This window comes from Xyrauchen texanus, chromosome 29 (assembly GCF_025860055.1).
Source record: "Xyrauchen texanus isolate HMW12.3.18 chromosome 29, RBS_HiC_50CHRs, whole genome shotgun sequence".
Lineage (NCBI taxonomy): Eukaryota > Metazoa > Chordata > Actinopteri > Cypriniformes > Catostomidae > Xyrauchen > Xyrauchen texanus.
Window position 1 is genome coordinate 26,165,473 of NC_068304.1, and position 27,394 is coordinate 26,192,866.

General features: G+C 39.6%; 1 protein-coding gene across 1 annotated transcript in view; it reads left to right on the forward strand.

Annotated features, from left to right (window-relative positions):
• The first annotated feature begins 9,790 nt into the window (after positions 1–9,790).
• The window catches only part of LOC127623105 (tetraspanin-18-like), a 51,937-nt gene continuing 34,333 nt past the window's right edge, over positions 9,791–27,394 (forward strand). The window contains exon 1 of the mRNA XM_052097360.1: positions 9,791–10,207. The gene's annotated coding sequence lies outside the window, so the exon portion shown is untranslated. The remainder of the gene's footprint in view (positions 10,208–27,394) is intronic.

Here is a 27,394-nt window from a genome sequence, read left to right on the forward strand (position 1 = left end):
GTAAGAGCACGCTGCTCTCGCGTTGCAGCAGGGCGGGTGTGAGCACTGCGATTTGCTTTAACAGGCAGAGTGCGTCGTGCTCGCCTCGCTTGCTTCCTGAGGAGCAAGAGACGGGTTGTTCCCTTTCTCTCACTTTCTCCCCAAACCCAGCTGGTCTTTCACATGATCTCGAAGCGCGTTCAGACTTCTGCCGGATATATTCTTTTCTGTGGGTTTTATAAGGGCGTCAGGATTTAATTCACTCGCCGCTTTTCCGTGTTTCAACGGCGTGTTCTCACTACCGTGAACCGGATTTCTTTTTATGTAAAAACAAAAAAACCTCAATCTCCTGGTTAAAGGGGCCATGGTATGTGTTCCCCTTCCAGAGAGAGCGTTAGGTTATTCCTCTAAATACTTCCCGTTTCCCATGGAGGGTGAGGGGTGGCGTCTGGCTTAGATCTTGAAGCTTGAACTACCCGTGGGTGTTCAAGTCCAAGATGATGCCTGTCAAGACGGTCGTGTCTCAAGCCCTACAACTCGTTTGGCTGGTCACCATCGATCTTATGATGCACTTCTATACTTCATTTAGAAGTTCTGCCACAACATGGAAAGTTCCTGAGGTTCACTTCCGGGGGCGAAGTCTTCCAGGGTCAGGTTCTTTCACTCAGCCTAGCCCTTTTTACCCGCACATTCACAATGCATGATGTAGCGCTGGCTCCTTGTGACTCCGGGGCATCTGCATTCTGAATTATGTAGACGACTGGCTGATCCTTGCGCAGTTCCAGGAACTGGCAGTTCAGCAAAGGGACATCGTCTTAGCTCATCTGTTTCTCTGGGGTTGAGGCTCAACGCCAAGAAAAGCGTCCTCTCTCCCACTCAGAACACTGTCTATCGGGGCATCGTATGGAGTTCAATCACAATGTCTCCCGCTAGGATTGAGTCCATTCAGATCACCCTGAGCAAAGTCAGGCTAGGTCAAGGTTGCACTGTTATCAGTATCAACGATTTCCAGGTCTCAGGGTGACCGCGTCCACGGTGATCCCTCTGGACTTTCTGCTCATGAGACCGTTTTTGTTGTGGCCAAAAGCCAGGGGATTTATTCCAAGACCAAAACCTCTAGGCAAAAAAGGGTTAAGCGCCTCAGGCTTCGTTCCCTTTCTATGTGGTTCAGACCCCGGTTTTCTGCCTTGGGTCCCACTCTAGGTGCGTCTTGTTGTCACAGACTGCTAACGACAGACGCCTCCCTGACGGGCGGGGTAGCGGCCTTAAGTGGTCGTCCAGCTTAAGGGGATAGGAGGGTCGTCAGCTTGGTTGTCACAGTCACTGTCTCGGGTTGATGGCTGTATTTCTGGCCCTGAAATACCTCCTCCTGAGGCTGCCATGTCTTGGTGCGGGTGGACAATACAGCGGTAGCCTCTTACATATTTCTGACACGTCGGATTCTCCTTAGGGCCCAGGGTAAGCTCCTGTCACTCAGGTCAGTTATATCCCTGGATGCCCGTATACGGGAGCAGATTTACGGTCCAGACAGAAAATAACAACGGGGAGTTAAGAACTCCACCCTAAGGTAGTAGTTGCCCAGAGTTCAGCCAGCAAGGGTTTTTGCCTCTTACTGATAGCACCAGCTGGCCGAACAGGGCTTGGTTCTCGGAGCTAATCTCTTCCCTCGACGGCTCACCTTGGGCGATTCCGAACAGGAAGGATCTTCTATCTCAGGCACAGGGCAATATTTCATCCCTGCCCCGAATTGTGGAATATTTCATGTTTGGCCCCTAAGGGTACCAACTGAGGGACACAGGGCTTTCTCCTGAGGTTATCGAGACCTTTTTAAATGCCGGGCTTTTTCCACTTGGAACAAGTTTGGGTGAGATCTTAGGGCAGAAGAGGACCTCTTCGCCTCTATGAATAGCGCAATGTCTCCTCTACTTCTCCCTGAAATCACCCAGCCCCCTTGGGTCTGGACGTTAAGACACATACATGATCCAGAATGCGTCTGTATGCATTTCTTTCCCCGGTTTCTCTGCTCCCAGGAGTCTTGGCGATGTTCACCAGCAAGGGTCTTGCCTCCTATTAATGGCACTGCGCTGGCCGAACAGGATATGTTTCTCGAGCTAATTCCTCTCCTCGGCGGCTCGCCTTGGGCGATTCCGAACAGGGAGGACCTTCTCATCCTTGGCCCGAATTGTGAAACCTTTCATGTCTGGCCCCTAAGGGTACCAAATGAGGTTCACAGGGTTTTCTCTTGAGATTATCGAGACCATTTCAAGTGCTAGGGCTTCCTCCACTTGGAACTGATCTGGGTAGATTTTACAGGGCAGAAGAGGACCTCTTCACCTCTGTTGATAGCGCAATGTCTCCTCTACTTCTCCCCGAGTTGCCCAGCCCCCCCCCCCGATCGTAGTAATGCATACATAGCACAAATGTGCCTGCATGCGTTTCCTTCTACTAAAGTTATTATTACAGAACCAGCTAACTGCCAGTTTGCTTCAGTTCTGGATTTTCTGTAGAAAGAACTGTCAGCGGGCACTTGCCTCACCACTGCCAGGTTCTATGTGGCCACTGCGGTTTGCCACGGCTTGCTGGGAGGGGTGCCCTCAAAAAGGCATCCTCATTATTGCCCGGGCCTACGAAGCTTCGCCAGTAGGTTTTAGGGCGCACTCTACCAGAGGGCTCTCCTCCTTGGCTAGAGGTCTCCCTCTGCAGCAAGTTTGTGATGCGGCAGGTTGTCCTCTCCGCACACATTCATTAGATTTTTATGGTTTGGATGTTTTGCCACTCCGGGCTCTTATGCCCTTGAGTCGACATCTCAAGCTCATGTCTGGACAAGTTTGTGATGCGGCAGGCTGGTCCTCTCCGCTCACATTCATCAGTTTTTATGACAAGTTTGTGTTGCGATAGGGTTCTCTTCGCACACATGCATCGAACTTTATGGGTAAGATGCTTTGCTACTCCGGGCTCTTATGCCCTTGAGTCGACATCTCAGCTCATGCCTGAACAAGTTTGTGATGCGGCAGGCTGGTCCTCTCTGCACACATTCATCAAAATTGAATGGTTTAGATGTTTATGCTACTCCGGGCTCTTATGCCCTTGAGTCGACATCTCAAGCTCATGTCTGAGACCTCGTAGGGGTCCGGACAGCCCCAAGTGCGGCGGCGTGGGTACTGCATTCCCCGTAGCGCTTAGCAGCGCAGCATCAAAGTGAAGCTTTTTGTAAAGGGAACGTCTCGGGTTACATGTGTAACCCTTGTTCCCTGAAATAAGCCGAACGAGATGCTGCACTGCTTTGCCGCACTGGGACGTCCCAGGACTGCTCTTCAAAAAGAAGTATCTGACGACACCTGGTGACGTATCCATTTATAGCCTGGCCGCAGGTGCATCTAATGATTACATCAGCCGAGGCTATAAATTCCGGTCAATGTTCATTGACGTGTTACACACATTATTTCAGCTCGGTTCACAGCTAGAGTTGTTCCCCGTAGCGCTTAGCAGCGCAGCATCTCGTTCCGCTTTTTTCAGGGAACAAGGGTTACACATGTAACCCGAGACGTTTTCAGGGAGTTTGGAAAACTCCCAGAGAGAAGTGAAGAGTTTATCACTTCTAGGAGATCTGCTTCTAAACAGTTGAACACACTTTTGAAAAAAGATGTGGGAAGTGCATCAAGGGTGCAGGTTGATGTTTTAAGGTGCTGTACGGTTTCTTCCAAAATTTTGCCATCAATTTCTTTGAAATCAGACATAGTAACTACTTTCTCAGGTTGTGGTTTGATTTGTCTGACCCCAGCACAACTCAAGGATGTGCTGATCACCTTTCTGATATTATTGATTTTTTCAGAGAAGAAAGAAGCAAACTCACTGCACTTGCTGTCTGAGAGCATTTCACTGGGAATCTGGCTTGGGGGGTTTGTCAGTCTCTCTACAGTCGCAAAAAGAGTGCGTGTGTTGTTTAAGTTGCTGTTTATAATATTCGAGAAGAAAGTCTGTCTAGCTTTGCCTAGTTCCATATTAAAAGCATGGATGCTGTCTTTGTAGATGTTATAATGGACTTGTTGTGAGGTAAGTGAGGACCCAAGAGCGATGTAACAGAAATGTAGTCTTTAATGAAAGTTCTTAGCAACACAAAAATGAACACAAAATCTTCTCCTTGAGAGGCAAAAGGTTAACACAAACAACCCGCAGAGTGGGCGACGAATAAAGAAGGCTTCTTCTGAGCTCTAGCGAGCGTCCCTTAGGCGGCAGCGGGTGGTTGCAGTGTTGCGCCGTCAGGCTGTAGACTCCCCTGGGGTAGACAGTGATCGAGGCAAGACCGTGGGGACCAGACTTCTGGCAGCACGGGGCGAACTGAACAGAACACAAATATCCAGGTAATTAACGGAGAAGAGAGTGTAGAGAGGCGGGTGCCAATAGGACAGGACTGGACAGCGACAAGTAGACAGTGGATTGTTTCAGTGTGTGAAACTCAAGTGAGACTCAGACAACGAAAGCAGCGAAAGCAGGGAAAGAAGTAGAGATCTAATCAGCGGGAAAATGGGAACAGGTGGGAAGGGAATTGACGGAGAATTAAGGGGAGATGAGAAGCAGCTGGAGAACGAGAGGAAGGAGGAGAAGTAACAGAGAGGGCCAGTAGATGGCGAAAGAGTAGAAGGAAAGAACAAGAACAAAACATATAATGACTGGACAGGACAAGACATGACAGGACTACAAGTTTTGTCTTCCGCCACATGCGCTCTGCTTTTCTGCATTGTCTTTTCATATTTTGCACTGCTGTTGAGTTTCTCCAAGGTGCTTTTTGTCTGCCACTCTTCTTCCTGACTTTCACAGGAGCAATATCATCAATTACACTTTTAACTTTTGAGTTAAAAGAATCAAGGAGAAAATCAACAGAGTCAGCAGATATACTTGGTGTTAAAGATATAGCCTTCATAAATAGTACACTAGTGTTCTCATTTAAGCATCTCTTCTTGACAGACACAGATCTAGTTTCAATGGCAGGAGAGAACAATATATCAAAGAAAATACAGAAATGATCAGACAGTGCTACATCCTTAATAACAATTGATGAAATGTTTAGACCCTTACTGATAAGTAAATCTAGAGTGTGTCCATGATTGTGTGTGGGTCCATGTACATGCTGAGTCAGATCAAAAGTTTTTAAAACAGTTATGATTTCTTTTGTCATATTGTTTTCTGCATTATCTATGTGAATGTTAAAGTCTCCAGCAATGGCAAAACAGTCAAACTCTGAGGTAATTGTTGATAACAGTTCTGTAAAGTCCTCAGCGAAGGTTGGAGAGTATTTTGGAGGCCTGTAAATAATGATAAGTAAAATGCGTGGAGCACCTTTTAACACACTACCCAGATATTCGAAAGACGGGTAATTCCCAAATGATATTTGCTTACATTGATAGACATCTTTAAAGAGAGCAGCTAAACCCCCACCTCTCCTACCTTCTCTGCAGACACTCAAAAAAGTAAAGTTAGGAGGGATGTTTCATTAAGGACTGTTGCACTACAGCTGTCTTCTAGCCAAGTTTCATTTAGAAACATAAAATCCAGGTTGTATGTGCTTATTAAGTCATTGACTAGAAGTGATTTATTTTTAAGTGAGCGGATGTTTAAAAGTGCTAACTTAACAGTTTTTGTCCCCACAGCAATCTTAGTTTGGCGTGTAATAGGCACCAGATTAGATGGGTTTGCTGTACGGCTTTTGAAGGCCTTAGACTTTCTATGATGTAATCGAACAGCAATAGAGAAAGATACAGGCACACTGGGTTCCCGCTTGTTTTGTAAACATTTGAGAAAGTTACTGTTATCATAGCGGGGACCCAACACATATCACTGAGAGCTGGTATCAGTTGTTTTTGGTTCACCTCGAGCAGATGGAGGAGGGTGTGAGCCCTGGCGTTGTGGCAGAGGTCGAAGAGCTCTCACAGGAGGATGGGGAGGGCTAGCTGGGCCCGCAGGTGCTTGAGGGGCCTGACGTTTTTTGCTTGATATCTGGGGGCTTGCAGCAAAAGAGTGGGATAGTTTGGTTCCAGCATACACATCAGGAAAACTTAAGGGAGGGGGAAGTCTCAGTTTCCCTACGCTTGCATATCTGTACTTTCAATTATCAAGGATCAGTTGTATCGAGGGACACAGAATGCTCAGACAAAGGAGGATACAACCCAGTTGTTAATACTGTCAGGAACTGTTATTCCAGATGGCTCATTATAATCCCATGGTGGGTCACTCAGGAAGGAAAGATGATGAACTGTGATGTACATAAGTTGCAAACTCTTACTGAGTGGGACAGCACGAAGGAGAAGCAGTGTATGGCCATCAAGTGGGTGGTCCTCACCCTCTGGTACTATCTGTTTGGGCATGCTTTCACCCTCTGTTCAGACCACACCCCACTCCAATGGCTCCATCGCATGAAGGATACCAACGCACTGATCACTGGTTGGTATCTAGCTCTCCAGCCTTTTAAGTTTGAGGTGGTACACAGACTGGGTGTACAGATGGCTGTGGCAGATTTCCTTTCTAGAAATTGAGGGGAGAGTAAGTCACAGGGCTCCCCGGCCTGAGTCGGGCAATGGGGGTATGTGGGTATGTGGGCGTGGCCAAGCGACATTTGTGGAGAGCAAGGCCAGGAGAAGAATAATGTTCAGGATTGACACCTGTGGGAAATTATCTCAAACAGCAGTTCTGTGTTACAAAAAGGGAGTCCAGACCACCAGAGGAGAGAGAGAGAGAGAGAGAGAGAGAGAGAGAGAGAGAGAGAGAGAGAGAGAGAGAGAGAGAGAGAGAGAGAGAGAGCGCGAGAGCATTTATTGCTGAAAAGTAAACACTTTGATGTAACCAGGCCTGGTTCCAGATCAAAATCATTGAGGGTGCTTCTGAAAATAGTGGGGGTGCTCTGTATAAAGTGGAGATGTATCATAATTTTAAAAAAATGTATGAATTAAATCATGTTTAAATACTACTTGAACAACGTAAATAAAAGTTTGTTTTTTTATTGTACAAAACATTTATTGCTTCTGGGGGTTTTTTCCCCCATGATCTGTCCACTGAATATGACAGCAAAATTCTGCGCCTGGAGATTAGGACATACTGATTTGCAAAATCAAACACGTTTATAAGTTTTGATGCAGCATTTTGTGCATTCACAAAATGCAAGGATTTTTGTGTGTTTGCTGGTATTCAATAAAATCTGCTTGCCAATTTACAGTATTAGTCTTAAATATTCAATTGAGCAGGTGTGTGCAGTAATTTTGTTACTGGGGCCACATCAGCCATTAAGTTGCACATGGAATAGAGAAGATAAAAAGATCTGCATAGTTTTATCTTTTAAGCCCAGACATGCACTTGATGAATGATGCACAATTTTCTGAAGTGTATACTGAAGGGACCATTCTGCGATTGCTTGAAGATTTGCTGCTATACTTTCTATCACGCGTTAGTAAAACTGAATAAAGGCTGAATACAATTATGAATTGATTATTTTACTATACTTCGATGCAGTGGTAATTTAGTATTAAATTTAACACTTTATATCAGAATCTGGCTTAAAAGTAAAATAAAATATTCGGCAAAGAGATTCTAAAAGCTTATTTTAAAGTTGGCCACAAAGTGGACTCGTTTACTTGTTTTATTCTCAGAACATTATCAAGCTGTTTACATATTAATGGGTCATGATGTGGGTCTTGTCAATGTTTGGCACCCCATTCAGCACAACACTGAATAAAACAGTCCACATGACACTGATAAATGATTACTGCCAGAGTAACATTCACATAAAGGTGTGATGGACTTCAGCATTTTACAAATAACACAAATAATAAATGTATTCCTCTCTCACTTGGTTTTACTTGCATGTCCCCTCCATGCAATATATGCAATACGTTGTTTGTTTGTTTTTTGCAGAGAGAAAGGGTGTGCCGACGCATTTTTGGTTGCCAGAATGCATAAATTAAGTATGACATAAGGCGAAATATTTCCAATTTTTTCAAGTATAAATCTCTGATTGGGGTGTTGCGTCTATTATCTGGCAACCCTGAGCACATTAAAAGCTTGTGGATGCATAGGCCCAAAAGTCAGATAAATGAAAGATCTAATAAAAAACGTTCATGATAAATCGACCTGCAGGCAGTAGTTTGCCCTGCTCTGCAATTGAGGGTGCTCAAAGTTTCATTTGAGGATGCTTAGCATGGACTACTGCTATGATATCACACTTTTTTTTTCTTTTTTTTTTGGAGCTTGACCATCCCCAGTCTCTATGAACTGTTGTATGGAGTCTCCATCCTTCTACATTTGTGTTACACTCTCTCAAATACAATTGCACATGGCTTTTTAAGAGTGGGTAAATAATTAGAGTATTTTCAGTTTTTGGGTGCAACATTCCTTTAAACCACTGAAAACCCTAATAAGTTGACTTTACTCAGTTAATTAAGTAAAATCGTTCCCTCAGTTGAACTGAGTAATGGTGTCTCCAAAACGTAATAATTAATTAAGTATATAAGTAAATATCATTAAGTTCACTTAAACTTGCTTGATTTAATTAAGTTGAATTAACTTAACTAAGTAGACTTAACTCAGATTTGCTATTTACTGTAAATATTTTTTCTACTTAACAATTTTAGTTGAATTGACTCAAATTAAGATAATATGATAACACATCTTAAATTATTGAGAATATTATAACCAATTTAAGGTCAATCATTAAATAAACCTAATTCTCCACTGAAAAGCATATATGACTGTGTTTCAGTTGCACATGCACATGCACAAGGTGAACTGCAATATAGTTAACAGGGTCTGACTTGACCAAAGACCATAAGGGACACGGATAACCCTAATAGTGTTATCACACATGAAACAACTATTTGCAACAAAACAACATAAATAATTCTACAAAAGAACTAAAACCACTATAAATTCTTAATAACAACTATAAATGCCCCGATAAATTCCCTTTGAACAAGGAAACATAATTAAATAATGAAAAAGCATAGCCTCAATTTTCTACTCAATCGTTCGAGTTATTAACACTTACAATCTTAAGTCCACAGATTTCTAAGAAAAATTAGTTCAATAAACTTATATATTTGTTGTTATTAATTATGAGCCCAAAACTCAACATGTCAAGTAATGTGTAATTAAGACAACTTTTAACTCATTTTAATGACAACGTTAGGGTTTAGAGTGAAGGATTGCTGTGTGGTGAAGTGTATCATGTCTTAAGAAAGCACAAACGTCCCTGAAGTACCCTAACCACAAACCCCCAACAGCCATCTTAGACCCCCTCCTGATCAAATCAGTACACCCAGACCAGAGAGCTAGCCATTCCAATAACATACAGACAGACAACACATGCACACACACAAACATGCATCTCCTCACACTCGAAGAGACATCTCAGAGTTCTGTCACATGCCATAGGACCAATATAGATAAACAAAACAGACTTTTAAAGGCACCACATTGTGAAGCAATGTGCACCAAGTCAGTGTTGCAGTGATTGACAGCATACTCAATTCCGTAGAGGTTTCCCTCTGAGTTCTAACAAAACAAGAAGCATTACCTCATGCATATGTGCTGTGTAGAGGATAAGTTTGACAAAGGTTGTGGTCTGGATGTAAATTGCGGTGGGATATCATGTATGCCACAGGGAATGTCTGTGTCACGACCTCTGTGGAGATGTAGTTGAATGCATAGTGATACTTTTCTTATCTGCTCACCATCTGTGGTGGTGTCGAGGGGGGCCAGGGAAGTGAAAACAATATGACCATTAAATCTCCGCCCACGAGTTGAAAGTATAGCGCTAAATTCGTGTTCTGGGAGGAGTCAGGGAGGAATTTCAGAATGCACCGACAGCAATAATATATCATTTCTAATACAATATCAATTGATTATCAGCTGTAGAGCACGAGAATAATAAACAAGTAAACCACGCTTTGTTGAAGTTGTGGTAGAGACGTGTCTCTCCATCCACACTGAAGAGGCCATTTCGGAGCGAGAGGGACGACGAGATTAGGGCAGTAGTTTGGGGGTCTCTGGAATGTATTAGCTGACTCTCGATCATTGTTGTTTTTCTGGATTCGGAGCAGATCTACAAGTCCGCCTGTTTTTCAATCCGCATTAATTCACGCTAGTTTTACAACCATCACATTGTACCTAGCTGTATCTTTGAAGAGCACAGGACAGCGGAGTAGGACGCGTGTTTTGTGGGGTTTCGAGGAGAGGATACTTGGTAAGCTTTAAACTCCCGTTACTGTTTACATGAAAGCAAAGTTATGACGGGTGATCAGTCAGTAGGACACACCGATGATGTCTTAATTTCCTTTATTTGAATTATGTGTTTTATTCTGAAATGGTCCCTTGTGTGGTTATACTGTAGCTGAGCAGAACAAAACACACAACACTCAGAATCATGTGTTGATTTTGACAGTAGTAATTGACGATGTTCAAATTGAAAAGGTGAAATGAGGGTTCACGCGTTTTATCATTTAAGCGCTGTGTGCATTTTATTTTAGTGTTTAGTGTTAGTTTACTGTTTTGAGAGACTTGAAGTCAGAAATCTAAAAGATATTCCACTAATAGGTTTTCTTAAGTTATCGCCCTGGGCTTCTCACAGCCTCAAACAAAGATCTCCCTAATACTTTCCTCACGCTACTCGCTCGCGCTACTATTTCAGAGTTTGCATGATGGCGACGGCTGTCACAGCGAGGCGGTTTCTGTTAAATCTAATTAAGTAACGCTCGGTGAAAGTCTAGGAGGGTTGAGGGTGCACCAAGCTGGCGGTTTTCCCATGGGGTGTGACAGCAGGCAGCGTGTGTTGTTCATGAGGTCCCGTCATAACTGTAGTTATTGTATCTCTCCTGACACGAAGGGACAGCAGACGGAGGTCTCCGATGGGGGCACCCGCCCTGCCGTGAGGCATGAGTTCAGTGCCAGTTTAAATCAATCAGACGCATTGTATCACAGTAGATCTGTCTGTCTGTCTGTCTGTCTGTCTATCTATCTATCTATCTATCTATCTATCTGCCATGGCGAGTCACATATTTTGGTGATTGTTTGACCAGGGATGTACCTGTTTTCAAAGAGTGAAATTCGGCAGGCTCTGAAACAATGTTGCACCTTTTGAAATGAATTATAGGGATTTTCCTGAAAACTTAGAGCATGTATGAGTATTATATTTGGCCATACTCCAGAAGCAACAGAAACAGTGCTGGGTTAGAGTAAGCTAATCTATCCTGTACAATGTGGCACAACTGAATGCTTATATTCTTTAAATGCACCTAGCCAGTGGTATGAATTGTTACTTTGCCTTCAGAATATTATTTTCCAGGCTTCTTAATCAAATAGTTTTTAGGTAGGATCGCACAACCTGTGAAATCGCATCAAAGATGCCGATATACTGTAATAGACAGCCTATGCAGTGTTGTAGAATCTTATCTAATCAGGTGTCATATAAAAATGTTGAAATGCAGAATATTGTTTTAAACAAAGCCCTGATATGTTTATGGCTGGCTTATATACCAACTTTCTAAATTCATTTTATCTGTAACTGTATCTCCATTAGGGTTTTGCTGAAATTGTCCACCTATTTCTGGACACTGTTTTTGTAGTCTGACATAAAGGATTGCTGCACTTGTTCCACAAAGCAGACTCAATTGACAGTTTTCAATTAGTCAGGCACTTGTGCGTGAAGATATTGGCTCTGAGGGATCCATTAATGTCTGCCTCTGGTGACTGTGTAGTTTAGCTAAATGCTGATGTCAGAACCACTCAATGACTTAACTTACACAACTCAACACAGGCTCAAATGTGAGGCTAGAGCTTTAACCTTTATATTCCTCAAAGCTATTGTAGGGTATTAGAGGAAAACCTTTAATTGTGAATATGCGGGCATCAGAGGGTTAGAAACAACAGGATTTGCTCTTTGCTACAAGCTTTATATGGAAAATTTGATGTGACTTATTTGAGTTATATTACCAATGCAGGAGAGGAAATTATTATAAAAACATGAGTTTGACACCTAATTTACACTCTCTCCACACTTTCATCAAATAAAAACAATTTATTTATTTATAAGTGATTGTCTGCCATAATCAAGCTCTCTATTAAATTGTAAAGTATATACCGTCTAATGAAATCTATAATGACTGTTGTTGTTTTTTCTGAAGCCATAATTTTTGTTGCATTGGCCTACATGGTCACTATTGTGGATTTTGCCAGTTTTCCCTTGCACCAGTCTACAAAATTCATTATACTAACTTGAAAATGAAGTGAACCAAACTGACCTTATTAGAACTAAAGTGGGTGACATTTGCACTAATTTCTCAGACTGATGCAGAGTTGGACTAGGGCGTGTGCATTGTCCTGCTTGAGCACACACACATTTTGTCACTAAAGTATTGAGCCACTGGAAATTAATCTATGGATCTTCATGGTGTGAAGTCCCTGTTCAAAGCAAGAGGCCTGTAATATTAATATCAGTTGACATACCGGCAAATGAGCTGGTCGTCAGGGCTGATTTGATCTTCACTGCAGTTTCCACATCCCTAATCGGAGCAGGTGATGCATTCCACACTGCTCTTTTATCAAGCCTCTAGTGAAATGCCCTTATTGACAGCAGTGCAAAGGCCCTGGGAGAAAAATGGGTCAAGTCATCACTTTCAAGTTTCAGGCATCAGAGCTACACAAACTGGCAGTTTGTTGTCTGCTGAGGATCTGAAATGAGATAAAGTGTCTATTGCCTTGACAAGAAAATTGCTTTCCCCCACATTTGCTGGAGGACTCTCATCAAATGTGTGTGACATGGTGCTTCACCCAGTAATGGGTTTGGGGCCTTGTTGCCTTTGAGACTTATGAAATTAGCTAAAGTGTTGCCTAGATTACAAGACTTTCACCTACTGTTGCACCTGTGTACATGGTAATAAGACAATAAAGTGATTTGGTTTGATTGAGTTGAATAATTATCATGAAGAATTCATGTTCTTTGGTCATAGATTCTTCCAAAATTTTAGAGACTTGTTTAAAGAAACATTCATGCTAAAAATTGTATCATAATTTGCCTTTATATCATACCAAACCATCTTCTGTGAAATATAAAAGGAGACATTTTGGCTGCCTTTTTCCAATTACAATACAGTAAATGGGGACTGGATCTTTGAAGCTTCAAGCGCCATAAAAAGATTGTTTTAATGAAGTCATATGGTAGATTAAATTTAAAGAAATAGTTCACCTAAAAATGAAAATGTTCTCATTGTTTACTTAACCTAATGTCATCCGAGATGTGTATGACTTTTTTCTTCTTCAGAACACAAAGATTTTTAGAAGAAAATTTCAGCTCTGTAGGTCCATACAATGCAAGTGAATGGTGACCAAATCTTTGAAGCTCCAAAAAGTACATACAAATTATTCTAGAAGTAATCCATAAGATGCCAGTGGTTTAATCCATGTCTTCTGAAGTGATCCAATTGGTTTTGGGTTAGAATAGACCAAAATGTATCTCCTTTTTCCTCAATTTTGACATCTGCAGACTCTAGGCACGATCATGATTTCAAGCTTGATTACTCTTCCTAGCGCAATCTAGCTCTCTGCTCATGCATCAAGTGCTAGGAAGTGTAATTGATCTTGAAATCATGAGCATGCCTAGAGAATGCAATGGCATTTTGTTCAGTGAAAGGGAATTACATTTTGGTCTATTCTCACCCAAAACCAATTGGATCACTTCAGAAGACATTAATTAAACCTCTGGTGATTTATGAATTACTTTTATGTGCTTTAGGAACTTCAAAGATTTGGTCGACATTCACTTACATTGTATGGACCTACGGAGCTGAGATATTCTTCTAAAGAGTACATGCTTTTGTCTCAGATAATTTTGAGAAATTTTAGAGGATGCTGTTTAGGGCTCCAAGGTTCAGTCAAGAAAAGGATGTCCAATTGCCCTGGGGCCGGTTGCACCAGCTATAGATTAGTTACAACATAGCCTAGTTGTGGCATAAATGAGTACTAAGTCACAATTTACGCACTACTAAATATGTGAGCGTTGCATCATTAAACTTAGGTAGACCGTAAACCTATGTATGAATGAAATATTTATTAAGAGCCTCTGACCAGGAGTAATGGATGGAATAAAGCAGACTAATTTATTGACATCAATCATAGTTTGAGTATTTCTTTAACTGCTGATCTCCTAGGATTTTCACACACGACAGTCCCTAGAATTTACTCAGAATGGTGCCAAAAACTAAAAACATCCAGTGAGTGGCAGTTCTGTCGATGGAAATACCTTGTTGATGAGAGAGGTCAACAGAGATGATTTTAATGTTGTGGCTGATTGGTGAATGAAGATGTTGACATTTACAGTAGTTTACATTTATGAGAGAAAACTTTATGTAAAAAACATACTTCTCAGTGTCGCATTTTCATAAATACTATTAATAAAATCGACTTTATTATGTATCGCAATTCAATGGCGATATAATTTATTACAGCTGACAGTTACATGAGAAAGCAAGGTTTGAACATCAGTGGTAGAAGATCGTACTAAAATTCACAGCTTTTTAACACTTCTGTGTACAAATTCAAAATTGGATAAATACAGGTAAATGTCATATTATGTGGCTATGCATTACTTTAATGGGAGCTTATACCTACTAGTTAAGTCTGTTCTCAAGAACTGGTGGTGCAACCAAATTAAGCGCTTAGTTACAAACTAACTAGTAGTTACTATGCCCTTAGTGTGTACTTTATGTCTCAACTCAAGTGAGACCTTATGCATAGCTGGTACAACTGTATCCTGGTAAATAACAAGAGCTCTTTATCAAGAGGAAACAGACTGCTTGTTTGTGTTAGGCCTAAGAAATCCTCATGCTTATCTATTATTCAGGCCATTTCCTTCGATATTAGTGTGCCATGGATATAATGAGGTGAAAGTATGAATATAACAATCTGGGTCCTACAGATAGCCAAGAGTCACAGTCATTTGACATGCTACTTATCTGAAATAACCACATTGAGAAATACTGGTTTAGAAGTAAACAATTATTTCCCTCTTGATTTGTCCACACTGCACTATTTGGAAGTGTAGGATTTAAATGGGAAGAGCCTATGTTGCTGGTGTGTCCTTTTTTATTGCAAGTATGAGAAATTGCACTGTCATATCGCAATATTAGCTTTATGGGCTGTCATTAATACTAATTCAGTGTATTTCAGTAACTGATAGCAAGAATATAGAATATGGAACATTGGGGTCGTTAAAATTTTGTGATTAAAGTGGCTTAATTTCATTTGTCTCTACAATGACTGATGGGTTTAAGGATCTGTGATGTGTCCACATCAGTATCCAAGAGCAAAATGTACTGTTTTTCAGATTATCTTTTTCTTTGAACTCGCAAACAACATGCATGATGAGATCACTGTTAATGCATGATGTTCAGTAAACTCAACCAAACTACTGCATTGAAGCCAAACTTTCTATGCTACTAGCGTCACCAAATGAAATCGTAAAAATTAGAGATGCACCGATCGACCGGCCAGGGACCGGAATTAGCCGATTTTCCGCATGCTCGGCCCGGATCGGTGACCGGCCGGTCAGCCTCACGTCATTCCAAGCCGGTCTGTTTTGTTTGCCAGTGGCGCAGGCAATAATGTCACAGCCGCATGTAAACATGTCATTGGCATGGAAGATCTTCACTGTGAGTGAAGAATACATAAAGTTCGAAATCTGTAATAATTTTAAGGCCAAAGTAAACTTGTGGGGGAACCACAACAATAACTTTCGGATCAACAAACCTAATTAGACATTTATAACACCATCACCCAGCTGAACATGCCCATTTTAAAAAAGAAGCTAAAAAGTGAAAGCGGCTAAAGCTAGCCAGACCTCAGAGCCAGCCACAAGTCAGCAGACTCTCCTATCTTTCCTTGGTATGAGCAGCGAAAATACCAAAGCAATTACGAGGAAAATTATGGAATTCATGGTCCTGAATGACCAGCGGTTCTCCATAGTTGAGGACAGAGGGTTCAGAAATTGGATAAATTTCCTCGATACAGAGTAGGAGTTTATTTTCCGACGTAGCGTTGCCCGAGTTGTTTAATCTCGTGTCATGTCACACACGCAGCCTGTTATCTGTCAACATTTGGGTACACAAATCCGGAAGAGGGGAAGTGGGGTGCTGGATGGCAGAGGCAGGCTAAATACATACAAATTGTGCCGTTTTGATTTAAAGTGCTGAGTAACGTAATTTTTCCCACCGTGTCCGATATTAAAATCAGTGCGACACACATTGCAAAAGGCGTGGGCATTGTCAATATGGCTTCGGGATAAGAAATTCAATTCTTCCATCCAGCTGTTGTTAAATTTATATGTATATTTTGTTTTTTGCACTGGAGCACCAGCTGAGTCTTCTCCTACCATCTACCAGTGATGCTTGATTTAACATCCCGTGTCTACTGCCTGCGCAGATATCAACAGCGCAAATGGGTTTTGGTTGCCAGATTGTGGTCATAAATGATTTGTAATGTGTATGATGTGTCGACTGTGTGAGTAGGATGCGTTTCATTCAAGATCTGGCAACTGGACCACCTTGGAAAAATATATTGATGTGATTATTCATATAACGTGGTTTGGGCCATACAAATTACGGGAGTTTTTTGGGGAGAAATAACAAAAGGGGAGACTCCCGGGAAAAACGGGAGTGTTGACAGATATGAAGTTACAAGCCGTTCCCGAAGCAGTGCTCAGTTTTACAACTGGTATTTGTACATCTAACGTAAGTTGAGCGGTTTGGACACTTCAGTTTTTCAGATCTTTGGAATTGTTTTGTTAGACGAGTAATAAAGAGAAAAGGGTCCATTTATAAAAATAGAGGGAAATTACATCTGTTATATAAAGCAACTTATTTGCAGTTAATTTTTATTTCTACCTCTTTCCAGTCACAGAGCACTTTATTTTGAGAGTTGTTTAAGTGAGAGAAGATCCTGTAACTGGGGGAAATTTAATGTTTAATAATTCATTTTATTATGAAAATAAAATTTAGCATTGAAGAAAGGTAGATTTTGTTTGTATATGTGGTCAATAATAGTTCTTAGAAAGAAAATCGGAATCGGAAAAAATCGGTATCGGCAGGTCACACTTGCAAAAATCGAATCGAAATCGGCCAAGAAAATTGCAATCAGTGCATCTCTAGTAAAAATAACACATTTCAATTTGACACTTTTCAGGAAGATTTACCTACAAATGTTTAAAGTGTAGTCAATGCAGATTGTAAAACAAAAACATACTTCAGCATTAAGGCCTTGGTGTAACAAAAATACTTAAATTTGTTAAAATCCATGCAATTCTATGATACAGTTACACACTTTATTATTGTGGATCCTGAGTTGTCATGTAAAGGGGCTCTATTGATTTGAATACTCCACCGAGTTGCTCTCTTTATTGTGTGAGACATTTGTGTTGCCTTAAACACAGACAGTCATTTCTAAAGCAAATGCCTGTTGTGTGTTTCAGCTTTTGACACACTTTTACTCTGCTTCACTACTTCTGAGTCCTGAGTCAGGCATATTTGGTTTGCTTAGTCTTTCTCTTTTTTTCTCTCTCATTTCAGTAGAAGTTTATTCCCCAGATTCTTTCCTGCTTCTCTTGCACTTTGGTTTTGGTAACAGATTTGTGGTATGCTCCTGTGTATTCATACTCAGAAGCCATTAACAGAGAGACATTGCTTTGTGGAAAACATTTGTTAGATTTGTCTCTTTCTGTGCCCAATGGAGTTAGATGCTCGCTGTTGTTTTGTTCTCTTAATGCTTGTTTTGAAATGATCAAGAAAAATGTTGTGGTCTTTGTATACCACCCACACATACAAGGACATTAGCATGTATTCACACCAGAGAAGAATGAACACAGCTGGCTCAAGTTGGTGAGCCAAGTCGATTAGCTCCGTATTCATTAAGATAAATGGATCAAGTGTTTAATGTCTCTACTCTCTTATACAATAGTAATTTAAGGACTGCTCTGTTTAGGAGTATTGATGACATACAATTTATAGACCTGAAACCGAATAAAACTTGCAGGAACAACGTTTCCCTGAGAAATGATTCTGTATTAGGCAATGGTGGTTTAGCAGAAAGTTGTTTGAAACTTTGTCAAAATGAGCACAGTTTGAATTTTATTTGCTGTCTGCTTAACCCAAAGCTTATGAATGTCTCTACACATACAGTATATACAGTATACATTTCACGTCATATATGTACTGTAGTTTATACAAGCATGCATACAAGCACATGTTCAAAGCACTAAAATCATGCTTTTTTGAATTTTTCGAATCAAATCACAACAGAACTACTTAGACATAAATAGGTTACATGTTGTTTTTCCCAGATTTCATCACCATTATGCATTATGATATGCTTGTGTATTAGCAACATTAAATTTGCATCTACATAACCAAAATATTTTCTCATCAGGATCAATTCATTTCTGTGCTTATGTGTCCGTAATTCCATGCACGGTACATTTCATTGGTGGATAACTAACATTACAATACAAGTTTGGTAGAAAAGTATTTAAAGGAATAGATACCCCAGAATAGAGGTCGGCCGATATTGGTTTTTTCAGGCCGATGCCGATGCCAATCTTTTGAAATCCGGGTCGGCCGATGGCGATTAATGCTGCCGATTTATTTTGGCCGATATTTGGCCGATATGTGCTTGTTTTTAACCTCTTATTTGAACCTTTTATTTGAAAGATAAAATGTAACACAAATAATTACTTAAGATAGACAACATTTCTCAACAAATACATTTATTGAACACTTGACCAATCTGCACTTGTACAATTAAAATTAAAAATGTATAATGTAAAAACATATTGTATAAATAATGTATAACAAATATATTAAATAAACAAAGCAGGTGTTACGAACTGCTCCGAGACACGAAGGTTGAGATCCAAATGCAGCTTTAATTAAGGGGCAATCCAGACACGTAATCCAATATTCAGAGCATCCAAGAGAAGCACAGGCATAACTAGGGATGGGTATCGTTAAGGTTTTAATGGTATTACTATCTTACCGATACTGCTTATCAATCCGGTACTTTAACGGTATTCTTAACGGTTCTTTTTGTTATATAATTTTATTTCAGGATGGTCTAACATTACTGTTCAGGTGTGGTCTAAAAAGAAATCTAATAAAGTAATCAATTGTAAAATAACACTGCATAGTTTATCATAGATAGAGTAATGCTTATTAATGCATAAGTTATTCATTCAAGAGCTGTAAGTGATTTTCTCTTTGCCTTTTTTTTGTTTGATTCGAAGTAATGGCTCAATCGTCACATGTTTAATAGACAGCTTCCCCTTTAAGACCGAGTTCAGATCTAATAGGCTCCTGATGCAGCATATTTTCTCCCCAACTATTTCCATAACTACGTCCATTTAAGACATAAACTGTGTTTAAGTGAATCTCCAAGCCTGTCGTTTTGACATATTTTTGTGTATAGTTGATCGTTTAGACGCATGAAACCCAAAGTAGCCTATACTTTGCTCGTCTCTTTGCGGTGTGTTTGAGCGCTACGCCTTGGGAACGGTAGCCTATCTCTTGCGCTCTTTTTATTATTAAAGGCGTCCCGCAATTTAGCAACAGTAGCATTTTACAACAATCACCGATCGTGCTGATTCTGACGTTAAGTTTGAGTTTTAGGGAGAAATGTCAGTGCACCGCTGTGAAGGGAAGGAAGTTGTGCTAGACAGAATGCGGCTTATGTATAAATATTCTTTTTATAATCTTTGGAAGGCGAAATCTAAAATAAAATCAGACTAATAATCACAGATCTAAACCAGGCTATGTTTGAATGTTTAGTTCTGTCACTCATTAAGCAGGGCTCATGTTGTGCTCGCTGTAGCACCGCGTGAGATATTGATATCTCTCTCTCTCTCTCTCTCTCTCTCTCTCTCTCACTGCGAATAGCTAAATTGCATCACAGACAAATGGTTTCATATTATTATACATAGAAATGGCTGGCGAGATAAAATAACTTTCTCTTTATAGCAATAAAGAATGTATTTTCTTAATTTCTCCAGTACCGACAGCAGAACCGATAACGTCCGAGCTTACCAAAGCCAGTCCTTCAATAGCATATACTGCGTTGGTATATTTTTATTACTTATTTATCTGCATTGAGTGACAACCCTCTCAAATATAAGACACACAAACAGAACAAATAAAAGTCTCAGATTCACTGTCTGTAATTGCAAAATTCTTGCTTCCTTATTGTGACATGATAGCAACCCTTCTGCTGTGATAATGCAACTTCAACTACGCTATCAATATCCAAAGTAGCCGAACGTCATGTCAACTATCGCGTTTGTCACGTTTTTTCTTGAAGTTGGCAGTAACATATCAAAAGTTTTTAATTAAATCTAAAGAAGTTATACAAATTTAACCCTTACTGTTTTCTCCAAGGAACTTAGCTCCTTCCTTAGGCACTGGATGAGGTCTGTTCACTCTGCTGGAAAATGACTCTAGGGGCAGCGTGCATCGAACACGTGTTCCACAACAACACTAGGCTGCCCACAGATGCGCCTGCCTAATAATCGGCTTGATACGCGTGGATATTGGCCGATGCCGATTATGTAAATAATGCAAAAAATCGGCCGATTAATCGGTCAACCTCTACCCCAGAATGTAAATTCTGTCATCATTTATGCACATAAAAAGTAGATGCTTGGCAGAGTGTTAGAAACTGACAGCCTCTGTCACCATTCACTTTCACTGTGTGGAAAAAAGAGCAATATCAACGTTCTTAAAAATGTATGCTCTTGTATTCCACAAAGAAAGTCATTTGGGTTTGGAACGACAATAGGATATGAAAATTAATACATTTTGGGGTAAACTGACCCTTTAAGGTCTAAAACACAACGTTGTACTATTGTTAATTTAGCACAGTGCAATAGCTGTCAGGAAGCATTGTTTTACAATTGTGTTATGCAATTGTGTTTATACTTAGGAGCTAGACTAAAAACCACAATAATGTTACAAAAAAACTACTTACATTTAAACTGACAAAACCACAATTGAGCTGACAAACATTTGTTTGTCAAGTAGATGACCAATCCTACAGAACGTTTTCCAAGTCTCCTCATAATGTATTTGACAACTTCCTCCTACATGTCTGCCACATCAGATGTCACTATAGGCCCTGTGTTTAACAGCATATGAAGTTGGCATGTTCTGTACTTTTTTTTTTTTTTTTACTTCTGTTATTTTTTTATGTGCTGCTATAAATATTTCAACCAGACTTCTTTAACCACATGTGGTTTTCAGCAGATTTGGTGGGTCACTAAAGTCCAAGTAATCTTATGGCTTTTAGGGCCGGATAGGGAACACCAGTCATCATTCTGTCCAGACAGAGATTGGCAATCAGCTTTGACCTGAAGAAAACGGTCCTCTTTAATCATGAGGAAATGTGATCAGAGTGTGCGTTGTCACTTTGTGTGGTCATTAATGAGAAAACGACATGTTTCTTCATTCAAGCTGCTAAGGAAATATTTAGGGCAGTGATATCATTCCCCAGTGATTAGGTTGGAGAATGGATGAAATAGACCATGAAGTCTAATCGCTTCCTTTCTTAATCTCTGCTCATATTTGGAAACTGCCTTAGGAAAAGTCTGAGCAGTCTTCAAGGGTAGTAGTAAATGCTTTGTATGAGCATCATTTGCATGGTACCGATTATTTTTATGAAAACTGATGTGCCAACTTGCTTTTTTAATGATAAATTGAATAGGATTGTTTATGACTGAGGGTTAAAGGAATAGTTCACTAAAAAGTAAGAAAAAAATAAAATAATAATAATAATAAAGAAGAAAGGTTTGTCATTATTTACTGTAATTTACTGTCATATTTACTGTATTTACTGTCATATTTTGGAATTATTAAGTAATTCCAAACCAGCTATGATTTTCTATCTTCCATGTTGTGAAGGGGAATATTTGAAGGATATCCTGACCACTCTTTTTCATATATTGAAAGAGTATGAGGGGTGTATGTATCATAAAGTGGTACATAAGACGTGTGTGCTATATTCCAAATATTCTGAAGTTAAACAATAGCTATATGTGAGGAATAAACAGAGATTTAAATTGTTATTTACCTATAATTATCCCCTCCAGAGACCTATCATTGAGTTGGTAAGTTGAACTAGAGAACTGGATCCGTTTGATTCATGAACAAATCATTCAGACTGGTTCCTTGAACTGGATCAAAGGTTCATTGCAAAATTTCAACTCAAAAGGACAATGTATTAAATTATTCATCACAAGCAAAGGAGAGACGTGGAAAATGTCAAGATTTTCAGTGAATAACAAGTTAAATTTTGTTCTGTTTATTCTTTTTTTTTGTATTTTTATTACGTTTAAGGTTCTCAAACATGCATTATTCTGCTGAAGCGGACTGAGCACTTTAATAAAATACTCTAACAGTGTTTACTGCTGTAGGCTAGTATTGAGCGGCACTGCAACACTGCTATTAAACCAGTGGCATGGGACATATAGCGTGACAGGTGTAATCTGAATCCCGAACAAATGATTCTAATGATTCGGTTCTTTTGAATCTACACAGCAAAACATGCAGAGCAAAAACAGTTGTCTGATTCCCAAACAAATGGCTCTTATGAATCGATCCCTTTGATTGTACACTGGACAAAAGATTTACAATTATTTGTATTATATTTTATTATTTATATTGAATTATCCTTATTTGGGGCCTGTCAGCAAATATTGATATAAAGTATGTGATTAATTAATCAGCATGTCATATCATTTATTTGATTTAAACAGTTTAGCAATTGACAGCCATATGTAAAAGAATTGTTAATGGAGCCGTTAAGTAATCAGAACTTAATTTCATAAGGAAAAGAGTGGCCAGAATACTCTACAAAAATTTACCATTTGTGTTCCAAGGAAGAAAGAAAGTCACGACTTGATGCATTTAGTGCAGCTTTTTCAGACAATGATTGGCACCTTAAATCCTCTGGCAGGTCAAAGACAAAGAACATCAGGAAATGATAAAACTGGGCTTGTGGCCCAATAATTAGTCACATGTCCTTCTGCCAACTAGTGGCTGCATTACGCTGACTTAATTACAACCACCTGCTTGCGATGGTAAGACTGAAAACATTAGACCCAGCAGTTGAGGCAAGCCTCCAGCTGTTTGCTCTTTCAGGATAATCTTATGATTGGCAAGTTGTAATGCTTTTCTTGGGTCCTGGGAGACTATGGCATCTGAGATAGTGTAAACCAACCAAAAAAGGATATTTCAGTGTCGGGCTGTTCAGGCTTCAATAGACTTTCTCTGCCAGCACCTCTTAGAAAAGATGTGCCATCAGCAATATTCCAGCCTCCAGTGTGGTCAAATTAAACTCCAGACCATAAACATAAAAATAGAAATGGAATTCAATAGCTCAGTTGTTGGTCTAACATCCATCAACAGTTATAATTGATAATACAAGTTTAATACAATTAAAATAATTTTGGTTTTCTGCATGCTAAATGGTCAATTTCATGTACTGGAAGAATGAGCCTTGCCCATCTTAAATCATTAAGGGCTGTTAGCTTGTTTTTTTTTGTTATTAAACAAAAATGCGTATATATATATATATAGGCTCTAGCACCCCCACAACCATACAAAGGATAAGTGACTATAGAAAATGAATGGATTGATGTAAAAATGCATATATACATTTTTTATATATATTTTTTATAATATCTTTCTTTATCAGAGATTGTCAGCACATTTTTGTATTAAACTCAGGGCAGATGGTTCAGGCCCACCTAGCCAAACCCCCACAACATCTTTGTTTGCGTACTTTCATTTCTGCTTCATCTGTAGTGTTTTTATGAACAAGCACAGATTGGTACCTTTTGGTTAACCTTCACATCTCTTATATGATCAAAGACATCCAGCATAAACCTGATCACATGTGGTCAGTGCTAAATACAGGTCTAAACAGGGTCTCAAACATTTTGTGATCAGATCACAAAAACCACATATGAATGTGGTCAAAAATGCATGTGACCACATCGCATCTGAGGTGTAAACACTAATCTTTCCTGTATGCATCCCAGACAGCAGTGAAGCTCAACCCCTCACATGTCAATCAACAGCTGCGCTAAAACAGAGTGTAAACTTTGCCGGTTTAAAAAAAAAAGCAGACACATGCACAAGCACGAGAACTTCACGGATCTTCTTCAGTGTTTTTGATATCGACACAGATGAGAAGCACAAACATCTGAAGTTCCTTTAGTACAGGTACTCCACACAGAATACAACTAATTCATAATTGTGCGTTTGTGCTTAGATTACATTTCAGATGCATCTGGGAGAAACAGCACACCTTTTTTCATGCTTTCTTCGACATTTCTGACTTTGTTGCACACTTTTGTCCATGCAGTAACATATACTGATATATGTCATCATGAAACAGAGATCCTCACCTCGAAAATCTGATCACAAGTTGTCACAGAAGATGCATTTAAGCACCCAGGTTTAAAAAGCGATTTGTCTCACCTGACCACGTTATTTGGACAAATCAGATCAACCGAGACCAATGCTGGGCTGATTACTTGTGAATTGTAATCTGGTACTGATTACAAATTACAAGACACAAATGTAATCAGTAACATAATCTTGTAGATTACATTTTTGTGTAATCTAATCTGAATAATTTTGGATTACTTTCAACCCTAATTCTATTTTATTTTATATCACATGCATTTAAGTAGGATAGTCATTTTAACATAAAAGTACAAAGAGGAAGAAAATGTATTTCATTATTTATTTACTAACAAAAAGCCTCGCAAAAAGAGCTCTTTATGACATTTTTAAAAAGTGCATTAAACATTACATGAATGAAATAAACATGAAATCTTACAACAATGACAATGGTCAAGTTTACATCAAGTTCATTTTAAGTGCATATAACAATAGCAACATTACGAAACGACCATGACCATAAAATCAACAGCAACAAAGTTGCTTTGTCAAAACCTTTACCTAAAAACACTGAAATGCTTTTAACATTTACTGCTTACTGATAGTCCATCATCTGTTCCAAAGCTGAGGTGCAAGATATTATCTTTTGAACTGCAAGAATATTCTAAAAGAGCAGAATATTTTAAAACAGCAGAGTTCCACCAAGTCACACAAGGAACAATTGTGTCAAGTTTTATGTCAAGTTTCATGCAGTGGACTCCACTGCATCAGCAGCAACAGTAGAGTGATGGGCTTTTTTTCATATTGCTACACATTTTGCAGTTGAACTATTGTGTATGTGGGCAGGGACCTTAATGATTGCATCCACTAGATCAATGTGTGAGCTGCACACCAGTGATTTAATTTAATTCTTAAAAATGAAATGATCTCTATAGATCCAGTAGTTAAATGCTGAGGTAGACCACTCCATCTTCACTTTGCTGGCTAGTAGCAAGTATCACTTCTGAGTGGAATACACACAACCCTCCCCCTCTCTTCTGAAAACACTCAAAGACTTACCAAACGTATAGAGATTGCTAATGTGACGTCATCGTGACGTATTACCAGTGGTGAACGCAAAGCATTTTGGGAATCCGCGGCACAAACAGAAGGCGCCAGACTTGATTGCATGGAGGGAAGAACTCAGTGTTCAAGGTGCCGTCTACCTGCTCTGTTATAAACTGCAATAGTCGTTCTCACGATAGAAGTGGCATAAAGCTTAAGAACGGAAAATCCTTTTATCGTTTTCCAGCGTGGAAAAATAATAGTACAAGCCATGTTTCAGAGGTGACAAAAAGTGCGACGAATGGCATGGATAGCAGCAGTAAGGAGGCCCAAGATTACCTTCGATAACACTCCACCACACATGATGGTGTGTTCAAAGCATTTTCACAAAGTTAAATTACAGAGAGTAATTGTAAATGTTATGTTGTGGGCAAATAACCAGCGTGTTTTGTTTGATTTAACCAGACCATTAGATTTGACGTTAGGCCAATGTTAACCGTTAACTAGCATGAAATGGCTAGAAAATGAGCTTAAGTTACCAATGTACTAAAGCGTAACGTTAATCAGTTTTAAATTTTGTACATCTAGGCTACATAGCTATTTATTTGGTGACTGTGTTTGCAGGCAAACCTGCCTATGAAATGTTGGAGTGTGATCCTGACTGGGCCTGGGATATGTGGTGCCTTATGTGGGGGAGGATAAGACTTTGCTGGATAAAATTGTGATTGTGTGCTGTGCTTTGACCAATATGTGTCCAAGTATTGTTGTGAAGCCGTCGTGTTAGAATTATACACCATGCTCACATATGTAAAAAAGATCTTTTTTTCAAAAGATTTTGTAATGTCACTTCTCACATGTAATGATTTTTAGCCATCTCTGTAAATAAAATACACAAAGACAATGAAATTCTGCCTCCTTTATCTGTGGAAGAATTGTGCAAAATCAGTTTGGATTGCAATACACAATTACATAACTTAAATGGTAGTAACAACCAACTTAATTTCAGTTTCTTTACATATTTAACATGTAAATACATTTAGATGAAGACATTTATAAAGAGTCCATAGAAAAGATAACTGGAAATGTATGAGGTAGGTTGTGGGTGATAAGTCACAGACATGTGCAAGCATCGCATTGCCGTAACTCTTCTCTGGCTGGTGTGCTGCTGAATCCCACGCAACCTAAATGGAACCACTGTATAGGACAGTTCTGATTATCGCAAGCAACCATGTCTGCAAACATTCAGGCTGTCTGCAAAAGCACCACAACACAGCCTTTTCAGGTTGACCTCCCTTGACCAGTCACTATGCTCGTAAGAATCCAGTCCTTTGATTCCCTTTATTTTCTCATCATATCTCGTCTTTGCATTAGGATGTAGTTTTAGGCGGTATGGTCCGACAATGTTTTCTTTAGCCCGCTGCATTTTGTAGGATTATATTCTGTTTTTCACGCAAATGTTTTGTATTATTTTCATGTCACTAGCCTGCTATGCGATGCCAGCCTATGTAAACGGGCCAAACATACCCATAATTCTTGCGTTCTGATGACGTTGCCGCCCAGTTGGTCACATGTCTTAGCAATCTCTATAGCAGCGGTGTGCTGATTTAGAATGAAAAATGTAATTCATTGAAAAAAGAGAATGATTAGGATGATCAATAAATTATTAACAAATTAATGCTGTTGCCTTATTAATATGTAATCATGTAATCTATAAACAAATAACTAATCCGATTATGAGTATTTTAAAATGTAATCTGATTAAGTAATCCATATTACATGTAATCCATTACTACCCAGCACTGCCCGAGACACATCTTCATACCAGGTGTAAATGGGGTCTTTGTCCCTCTTTTATCTCTTCTACTGAGCACATGCACAAAGGAGATCCCTCACAT